At 35.6% G+C, this 11,507-nt stretch overlaps 1 long non-coding RNA gene across 1 annotated transcript in view; it reads right to left on the bottom strand.

The window, feature by feature from the left end:
• Positions 1 to 11,507, bottom strand: part of LOC140748655 (uncharacterized) — a 342,763-nt gene that overhangs the window by 294,687 nt on the left and 36,569 nt on the right. The window lies entirely within an intron of this gene.

The following is an 11,507-nucleotide window of genomic DNA, read 5'->3' as shown; positions in this document are numbered from 1 at the left end:
ACTTATGAAGATTTAACTTATAATTTTATTTATTTTTACTCACGTATTTCTTTTTTCTATACTAGATAATATTATAAAGAGGAAAAAGTTTGTTTGTTTGATTGTAATGAATAGGCTCAAAAACTAATGGACCGATTTTAAAAATTCTCTCACCATTCGAAAGCTACATTATCCACGAGTAACATAGGCTATATTTTATATGAAATATATTTGATAAAAAGATTTTGAGGCGGTACAAAGTTTGCCGGGTCAGCTAGTTTATAATATAGGAGTAGCAGACGAGCATGCAGTCCACCTCATGGAAAGTGGCTACTGCCGCTCATGGACATTTGTAATCAATCCTAGATAATATAAGTTTCCTACATAGATACCTATAATAGATATCTTCGCCTTGTAATTGAAGGAAGCTTTTTTTATAAGATGGTAGAACTCTCAGTGGTTCCATTCCGGCGGCACCATACTTATTTCTCTCTAATAACAGCAGTGTTAAGCGCTGCTGTGTTCTGGATTGATGGGTCTTGTAAGGGAGACATACTTTTCCAATGCGTTCTAGCTTAGTTGTCAGAGGTAGCGGCGTACTGTGGCAGACTTCTGGTAGGAAACCATAGATTAGTAAAGATTACTCATTCCTAACAAGAATGTGACCAGTTTTGACAACTGAAATTGTCACTGTCATCTATTTTCGTGTTTGAAAAATATTAAAAAAAATGTAATTTTAAGAGCATTTACGAATGAAACGATATTTCTCCGCACTTTTTCTTCGATTTCGTGTTTTTGCACCACGTAACTGCACATGTCGGCATTGTTTCGCGTAAATTACAACATGCCAGCCATTAAATGACTGACACATTGTCAGCCGTATAAGCTATTTAATGGCTTCCTTCAATTACAAGGCGGTGAGATATCTATACTTATCTACGAAAAAAAGGTTAAAGAGAAAAACGTATTTATGTATCCATATTCTTTATACAAAGCTATTAAAATATTAAAAAATTAAAGCTATTAAAGCTATTACAATTGAAATATACACATTATTAGTATATAAATTATAATTAACATCTTTAGAATATAAAATATTATTAATATGTGTGTGTTTATCTTTAAAATTAATTATATATTTATAGTATTTATACCTGTATTTATTTATATTAATACCTATTTATAAAACTTACTTATTCGTGCTGTTATGAGTTCTTTAAAAACTTGTAAATCCGTAATTGGATGTAAGACATACTTTATAAGAAATGTATTTGTATTATTTTAAGAGCTGTGGATTTTGTAATAATTAAATAAATAATACCTAATCAAAATTGGCGCGTAAACCATAGACAAAAAACGCCATGAATACCGCCATAAACAATGGCATTCTTTTTAATCGTGCCTCAACAAGGATATCACATTATGCCGCTCTATTTCTGTACGCTAATTGCTGGCTTATTGGCGGATACTGCACTTATTATGCAGAAAGAGACCAAGAAATTATTAAAGACATAGTGTCCATTACAACATTAGAAATATTAGAATTGTTAAGTTTCATCATGTCATTTTCAAAATTCATATTTTCGACGTATATACGTTAATACTTTAAATAAACTAATATTTGAAAATTACGAGATATATATGCTGTCAAAAATAAAAACAAATTATAATTCATATTTTAAGAAAGTAATTTTATATTTTTAGCGACGAATAAATAGGACCAATATTAAACAATTAATGATAGAAATCATGTGTGTGTGGTATTATATGTGGTGTAGGTATATTTATACGACAATATTAAAAAACTATAAAAAAATGTTTTTGAACAATAATTCCCTATGTCGTTATCAAAATTCATATTTTTGCAATAAAAAAACGTTAATAATTTAGACACAATAATAATCACAAACTCCGCGAAATGTGCTGGGAAAAGCAAAAACAAAAGAATCATTTGTTCATATTTCAACAGCGTAATTTTACATTTTTATAGAATTACAAAATGAGGACCAACACCTAACAATTAGTAATAGTATTCACGTGTGTGTAACTTTATTTAATAGTCCATGTGTGTGTGAGCGGGTTTATACAAAAAAATGGTATGACAATCATAGATGAGTAAAGATAACTCATCCCTAACAAGAAAATGTACCCAGTTTTGAGAATTGAAATAGTTGCGTGAAAAAGTTTTGCCACGTCTCCGTGCTAAAATGTCCCTAAAATATTTGAAATAATTATTTATTTATTATGTAAATTACGCAGTACCTATTAGTTATTTATTCGTAAATTTTCTCTAAAATTTTTTTTATTTGACAAGAATTAAAAAAAAGAACTTACTAATAAGCCTTTTGTGGCTTCATTCAATTTCAAGGCGGCGAAGTATCTTTACTAATCTATGACGACAATATTAAAAAAAAAATCTATAAAAAATAGTTATTAAACAATAATTCCCTATTTAAAATTACAAATTTCATGAAAATTCGATGTTAAGATATCCGGTCTATAAGTTTTCAGATTCCGTAGTTAAAAAATACTATTAATTAAGGCCTAATCAACAAAACGGTCACACAAAAAGCGGGCTATTACCATAACATTTTAATCGTGCCTCAACAAGGATATCACATTATGCCGCTCTATTTCTGTACGCTAATTGCTGGCTTATTGGCGGATACTGCACTTAATATGCAGAAGTGAACCAACAACTCTTTTGTCTTTTTTCCTTTTTATAGTATAGTATATTTCCTTTAGTATAGTTGTACCGCTTTTAGTTTTTTCGCACATCTCTAAGATTGACTGGTCAAAAATGATATTTAGCGTTAAACCTTTTGTATCACAATTTTTTAAAATATATTTAACTAGCTGACCTGGCAAAATTTGTACTGCCTCAAAATCTATCTATCAAATATATTTCATATAAAATATAGCCAATGTTACTCGTGGATAATGTAGCTTGCGAATGGTGAAAGAATTTTTAAAATCTGTCCAGTAGTTTTTGAGCCTATTCATTACAATCAAACAAACAAACAAAGTTTTCCTCTTTATAATATTAGTATAGATAAGATATTTCACTGGTTCTCTCTCGCATAAGCTAACACTTTTAACTTGACATATTAGTTGTTCAAAGACGACTTTAAAACTCTAAGTGGCTTGTTTAAAAATATTTGATGTGACATTATGGGGTGTATTTTTATGTTTTGGTTCGTCTGCCGTTTTTTGTGGCTTCCGAAAAGGATACTTAATAGAAACGCTGGGAGATTTAGGATGAGTGAGTTTTGTTTAAGGAGTTATTATGGAAATGAGTGCGTGTTAGTTTTACGCGAAGTTTTCTCTTCTGCCGGCATTGTCGTTGATTTCTTTGATACTAAGTCAATTGTAATAATGTACTAATTTGATACTAGAGCGTAATATGCAAAAAATATATTTTCACAAAAATGAGGCCTTTCCTTCAGTTTGTGATATATCATTACTTCCCAGAATTTATAATATAAGAGTAGCAGACGAGCATGCAGTCCACCCGATGGTAAGTGGATACTGCCGCCCATGGACATCTGTAATCAACCCCAGATAGGATTCCTACCTGAGGTCGGCCACAGATGCGCCGCTACCCCTGAGGACTAAGCTGGAACGCCTCGGAAATGTCTGTCTCCCTTACCACACCCTTGAAACCGGAACACAGCAGCGCCTAACACTGCTGTTATTAGGCAGAAATAGGTGTGGCGGTGGTGCCGCCGGAGTCGAACCACAATTTTCTACTTTCTACTTCACCGTTATAATAATACACTTGTTACACCCTCTTATAAAACTTAAATTGCATCATACATTATCATGTTATTGCGCACATCTTTCAATCAATACAAACAAAATTATCACGCTGTCCGTGTTGTTAAACAATATAATCCTCCATTTATCCTGTGATGATTAATAAGCAAAAAATGGGGCGCAAACAAGCCAAGGGGTCGCAGGTGGCCTCGCGCGCCCCTAGCGGCAATTTGACAGACTATTAATCCGGATTTAGGCGGTTCTAACCGGATTACGGGCGGATTTATCCAGTTCTGAGTGGTTTAAATGGCGCTGATGCGTTGATAGAACGTTTAACTTGCAATGAAATGTTTGGATTGTGGAATGGAGGTGGTTTCGGGTTTCTGGTGGAATTTAAGGTATCTATTTATTCGTAGGTCTATGTTTTTTATTGAATTTAAAAAATATATTTTTTTAATAAAAATATTACTTAAATTAGAATTTACGTGAAATACCAAACAAAGCCGCTGAGGACTAACTAAGCACACCTCAAATAAGCGTATTTTGACCCGGCAAACTTACCTCAAAATCTATTTATCAAATATATTTCATATAAAATATAGCCTATGTTACTCGTGAATAATGTAGCTTTCGAATGGTGAAAGAATTTTGAAAATCGGTCCAGTAGTTTTTGAGCCTATTCCTTACAATCAAACAAACAAACAAAGTTTTCCTCTTTATAATATTAGTATAGATATAAGTATAGATATCTCACCGCCATGTAATTGAAGGAAGCCATTAAATGATTTAAATAGTTGTCATAGTGTCATTTACGCGGAACAATGCCGACATGCGTAGTTAATTGTTACGATAACATGAAGTCGAAGAATAAAAAGTGCGGAGAAATATCGTTTCATTCGTAAATGATGTAAAAACTACATTTTTTTAATATTTCTCAAACACGAAAATAGATGATAGTGATAATTTCAATTATTATTGTCAAAACTGGTTACATTTTCTTGTTACGAGTGAGTAATCTTTACTAATCTATGAGATTAATCTAAATATATATAACTCAAAGGTGACTGACTGACATAGTGATCTATCAACGCACAGCCCAAGCCACTGGACGGATCGGGCTGAAATTTGGCATGCAGGTAGATGTTATGACGTAGGCATCCGCTAAGAAAGGATTTTGATCAATTCTACCCCCAAGGGGATAAAATGGGGGTTGAAAATATTACTTCGTAACGCGAGCGAAGCCGCGGGCAAAAGCTCGTGAATATATAGATATGCTTCTATTTCGCTTGACTTGTCTTAACAGCATAGGTACTAACCATCCTAATATAATAATCAAAATTTTACCATTTTTCCGGTAATATTCCCTTCACCGCATCACTAAACGCATTATTTATTTTATTAGACTTTTATTGCATATTTTATTGCGCAGTCCAACCACAGTAAGTTTTAAAACCACAAAAAAATGTCTATGCTCAAAACAATATGTCTTCTGTAGGACCTTCCCGCGTAATTCGGAGATATTGACAAAAGCAAGAGAATTTGTCATTTGTCGAAGCGTAACTAAAATGTCTGTTACGCCGCCGAGAAGGAGAAATTGTTTTATAACTCTATTCAATAAAGAATTTACGGTAGTGAATAATTGCGACCGTAACGTAATTATCCATGAGCATAGACAATAGAACCTGGTCGCCATCTTGCCTTTGTTTGGCGGGAGCTTTGACAGGAACGTCATAATTCAATAGTTTTAAGGCACTAAAATATGGCCAAGGCAATAAGTGTACAGCCCATAAATGTTATATGATACTTTACTGTGGTTTAGGTCTAATATTGTGGGCTATAGGTGTCATAATTTACACAAAAGGGCTCAAATCGTCTGGAATAGTTGTAGATACTTATTCCTATAATATAATTTGGTTTTAGAAATGACAGTGCTTTCTATGAAATTTATTTTAAGTTATTTTTTTTTCATTTAAGAGTACAACGGAAATAATAAACGCTCTCTACACTCACAGCCCCACACTAGGATTCCCTGTGTCGTGGGTGCCATGGACACACACATAGACAAATACACAAACACCCAGACCCAGAAACAGAAATCTAAATTCATCATTTAGATAGCTGTCTGGCCGGGGATCGAACCCGGGACCCTTTGCGCGTCAGACCGGTATGGTGACCGCTCCGCCACGCGGGTCGTCGTATATATAATACATACTTACATATATTGCTTGTATTTATTATACTGGAGTAACAAGCAAATAAGATTTCCTCGTGTTGGAAAGTGGCGCCTTATATGGACATCAGTATTCAACTCCAGAGGGCCTACCAGCATCTTTTAAAAACCATCATAGTTCAGGAAAGTTTTATTTCCTCCTTAAAACAGTAACATATTCCGCCATACACAGTTGACCAAACTTAAACTTAGTCATTTTTCGCTTATCCATTGTATAAAACCAACTGAAATTGTCATATTTTGCTTATAAAAGTTAAATTTACTGCAAAAAAGTAAAAGTATGATTAAAATAATATTGTGTTAAGAGATGGTAGTAACCCCCCAGCATAGATTAGTAAAGAGTACTCACTCCTAACAAGAAAATGTACCCAGTTTTGAGAATTGAAATAGTTGCGTAAAAAGTTTTGCCACGTCTCCGCGCTAAAATGTCCCTAAAATATTTGAAATAATTATTTATTTATTACGTAAATTACGTAATTATTACGTAAATTAGTTATTTATTCGTAAATTTTCTCTAAAAATGTTTTTATTTGTCAAGGATTCAAAAAAAGAACTTACTAAAATAAGCCGTTTGTGGCTTCATTCAATTACAAGGCGGCGAAGTATCTTTACTAATCTATGCCCCCCAGGTACGATTTAAGAGGACTAACTTGGAACTCCGCGTACCTATAAAGTCTGTCCCTTACCAAAATAAACGCAGATCACATCAGCGCTACAGTATCGTTATTATACATGTTGTTATACAGGTTCGACTCCGAGGCACCACCGTCACACTTATATCTGCTTAATAGGTATCAGTAGATAGTGTTAAGCGCTGTTAGTTTGAAGTGAAGAGACATTCCAACTTAGTCCTCGTGAGTAGCGGCGCATCTGTGGTCGATCTCAGGGAGGAATCAAATCTTATCTGGGATTGATTACAGGTGTCCATGGGCGTCAGTAGCCGGACTACTTCTTTGCTAATACAATATTATAAAAAAAAAACACTTCAAAGCAGAACACAGCAGCGCTACACTGCTGTTATAACAGAGAGTTGTGACGGTGGTACCGCCGGATTCGAACCACAAAGGGCTCTACCACTGTACACTACTGTTATAACACTGTACAATACTGTTATAACAGTATTTAAAAGGTTGTAGAACGGGGGTAGAAGGTCCCCTCTTTCTGTTACCCGTTTCTGTTACGACCCGCGTGGCGGAGCGGTCACCATACCGGTCTGACACGCAGAGGGTCCCGGGTTCGATCCCCGGCCAGACGGATATCTAAATGATGAATTTAGCTTTCTGTTTCTGGGTCTGGGTGTTTGTGTATTTGTCTATGTGTGTGTCCATGGCACCCACGATACAGGGAATCCTAGTGTGGGGCTGTGAGTGTAGAAAGCGTTTGTTTGTTTTTGTTTGTTTGTTATAACAGAAGTGCTGTTATAACAGAAAGCAGTTAGAACAGCAGTGCTATTATAACAGAAAGAGTTTTGACGATGGTGCCGCCGTCTACCCTAGAAGTTTCTACCTACACTTCACTCGACAATTGCGTATTTAAACCAATATGATAGAGTTTGTATAAAGTCAGACAGAGACACCATAAGCGAGAAAGAGATAGCTAGCGCTTCCCCCCTCCATCCCTCCAGATTATATTTTAATGTAATAATTCTACGTGATCATACAGCGTTTACGAGTCTTGACGGGTACAATGGGTAACAGTATTGAAAGATATGTTGTAAGATTTAAAATCTTTTAAATGCCTTTTAGGGTACAATTTTTAGTTCACCATCAATATTTACATCAACAACCCATTACTGTCCCACTGCTGGGTACGGGTCTCCTCTCAGAATGAGAAGGATTAGGCCATAGTCGACCGCGCTGGACAAGTGCGTATTGGTAGACTTCACATACCTTTGAGATTTTTTTAAGATATCTCAGGTTTCCGCACGATGTTTTCATTACCGTTTTAAGCAAATGATTTCTAATTTCTTTTCTTTTATTTTTGCAATTATTAATTTATTATTATTTACATTTACCACACCCTTCAAACCAGAACACAGCAGCGGCTAACACTGCTGTTATAACAGAAATAGGTGTGGCGGTGATGCCGCCGGAGTCGAACCCCTAAGGGTTCTATCACGTTTAAAAGTTCTTACATAACAACGCTTTCGGCTTCACGTACAACCTGTTCTTTATGGAAATGGTCACAGATGTCCATGGGCAAATGCTTAGTAAGTTGGTCAACGAATTTTATCGTTACGAATAGGGAATTCAATCCCGATCTCGCGGGATCCCGATCTCCCGATCCCGATTTTTTAACTAGACGTAATCCCTAAAATCTCGGGATCCCGCGGCATCTCGACTTTACGATCTCGAGTCGGGATTGCATTCACTAGTTGCGAATCATGTCTTATCAGCACACTTTATAGCTCGACGCCGGCGGCACCACCGCCTCACTTATTTCTGCTTTACAACAGCAGTGTTAAGCGCTACTGCGCTACTTTGTCCCACTTTGAAGTGTGCGGTCATAGATTAGTAAAGATACTTCGCCGCCTTGAAATTGAATGAAGCCACAAACGGCTTATTAGTAAGTTCTTTTTTTGAATTGTTGACAAATAAAAACATTTTTAGAGAAGTATTACGAATAAATAACTAATACTGTGTAATTTACATAATAATTAAATAAGTATTTCAAATATTTTAGGGACATTTTAGCACGGAGACGTGGCAAAACTTTTTTACGCAACTATTTCAATTCTCAAAACTGGGTACATTTTCTTGTTCCAGGCAATCCAACTTAGTCCTAACTGGTAGCGTTGAGCGTGTGGCCGAATTCAGGTAGGAATCTAGAATTCAGGATGTAATAAGAGACATCGTTGTTTCCATGCTCGTTTTCTACCTTTATATAGTAAAAAAACAAAAATAACATAAGCATGTTTAATTTCCTTACATTCCTTATATTTTTTCCGTATCTTCAGATACGTTGTGTATTTTAACATCGTTTGCGAAAGTCACTGGCCGCGCTCAAAGATTAAATTTGTCGAAAGTCAGCCGGGATTCGCACCTACTGTACCCACGGCGACACAAGTTTTGTTTACACCCCAGTACGTTACATTTTACGAACAACTTTTAGTATTTATATAATATAGGAGTAGGAGACGAGCATGCAATCCACCTTCGGTAAGCTGCCGCCCATGACCATCTGTAATCAAACCCAGATAGGATAAGATGATCCTACCTGAGGTCTACCTACAAAAAATATTGAAATAGTTGAAGGTGGTAAAACGGTCTGTGGTTCTACTCCGGCAGCATCACCGTCATACCTATTTCTGCCTCATAACAGCAGTGTTAAGCGCTGCTGTGTTCTGGTTTGAAAGGTGCGGTAACGGTAGACTACATTTAGCGTTTAGGTGAGAATCTTGTCCTGTCCGGTGTTAATTACGGATGTCCATGGGCGGTAGAGGCTACTTACCATCGGGTGGACTGCATACTCGTTTGATACTTCATCATCAGCCCATTACTGTCCCACTGGGCACGGGTCTCCTCTCAGAATGAGAAGGATTAGGCCATAGTCCACAGCGCTGGACAAGTGCGTATTGGTAGACTTTACATACCTTTGAAAACGTTTTTTAAGAATTCTCAGGTATGCAGGTTTCCTCACGATGTGTTCCTTTACCGTTTAAGCAAGTGATAATTAACTTCTAATACACACATAAATTTGAAAAATCAGAGGTGTGTGCCTGGGATTTGTACCTCGGACCCCTCGATCAAGAGGCCGCGTTTCTTAACCTCGAGGCTATCACTTCTTTTGTGCTGCAGAGGCAACGCATTTGTTACCAACCTCAGATAGGAAACTAGTTTTGGGGTTGATTATTGATCTCCATAAGCGGCGGTAGCCATTTACCATCAGGTGGACAGTAAGTTCGCTTACCACTTCAATATAATATTATAAATACCGAAAAAAAGACGCTTTATTAATCTAAAAATACAACACTAAATGAACAGTCACATTGGCTATTAAACAAAATATTTACAACCGATTAATTGTGTCTAAAATTCGATACATAACTAATATTTATGACATCAAAAATTCAGATAACATTTACAACATAATATTCTATCTTTTGTTTCGATTCTGACTTTAAGGAATATTTATTACGTAAATCTAATTTAAGTGTGTACCGGTTATCACAAGCAGTCGTTAAATGTTTTCGAAGACCTTATGGGCGGTTTTCGAATTAAATCACAACTTTTTTACCTTTAATTTGTAATTAACAGCATTGAAAGGTGGTAAGCCGTCTTTGGTTCGACTCCGGTGGCAACGCCACCTATTTCTGTTATAACAGCAGTGTTAAGCGCTGCTATGTTCCGCTTTGAAAGGTGTGGTAAAGGAGTAAGGGAGTAAGTAGACATACTTTTTCGAGCATTCCAGCTGAATCAGAGGTAGCGGCGTATCTGTGGCAGATATAGGAATCTAATCTTATCAGGAGTTGATTACAGATGTCCATGGGCGTCAGAATCCACACACGATCAGGTGGACAGTATGCTCGTCTGCTATTCCAAAATTATAAAAATAAATATACATGAATTTTTTGAAATTGCTGTATAAGCCAAAGTTCTGCTATGTTCCATTTTGAAGTGTGTGGTAAGGAAGAGATACGATCCGAGGCGTTCCAACGTAGTCTTTAGGAATAACAATGCATCTGTGGCCGATCTTGTATACATTCACTATCTGGACACCAATCTGGGGTTAATTATAAATGTCGCCAATTTATCTATCACTAGGTGGACTGCATTCGCTATTTCTTTATATAAAATACAAAAAATAACCTATTTGCAACATCACAAATATATATTTTATTTACATACAAGTATTTTACACTCATAAAAGTACGTTTCAAAACTTGTGTTACCCGGTATACTCGCTACCATAGAATAATATTCAATTATTAAAACATAATCCGCCCGCCGCCCGACCGTTACGCCATCTACCGTCCGCTTAGCGAGGCTAACTGGCGGTAATTGAGAGAAAGGTTTTCGACACTAATTATATGTATTATGTAGCTTTGACTTGTAGAATATTTTCATTAGAGTATATTTATTGTGGTTTATATATAAATAAACCCATAGGTGTGATCGATTCCTAAAAAAGTATGTTTCGAGAAAATATAAATATCTTAGCACTATTGTTCTTAACTGGAATTAATAGACCTTAAATAATAAATTTCCATGTAAAATAATATTATTTATTAAGTTTATTAAACATTTGGATAAAAAATGATAACAATTGTAATTATAATATTTGAGATGCACCATGCAGCGCCATCTGTTGACGAGTAGCATACAATTTTTCGCCCCGTCTAAAAGTTATTCTATTGTTAAATAGATGGCGTTGTTTAAACTTTAGTAAGTTAGTTATGTAAGTAGTTATTGACGTGTGCAATAGATGGCGCTGATTATGAAATTAAAGTAGGTTTTAATGAAATTGAAATAACAGCTTTAAAATTTTAATGTCCCTTTTTTTTCAAAAACCTATCTTTAATTACACGGAAAATGGCATTTTA

Source organism: Epargyreus clarus, unplaced genomic scaffold (genome assembly GCF_041222505.1).
Source record: "Epargyreus clarus isolate Ecla_fem2 unplaced genomic scaffold, WU_Ecla_fem_2.2 ptg000016l, whole genome shotgun sequence".
NCBI classification, from domain to species: domain Eukaryota; kingdom Metazoa; phylum Arthropoda; class Insecta; order Lepidoptera; family Hesperiidae; genus Epargyreus; species Epargyreus clarus.
Note: the sequence above shows the minus strand (reverse complement) of the source record. Positions and strands in the feature narration are given on the sequence as shown.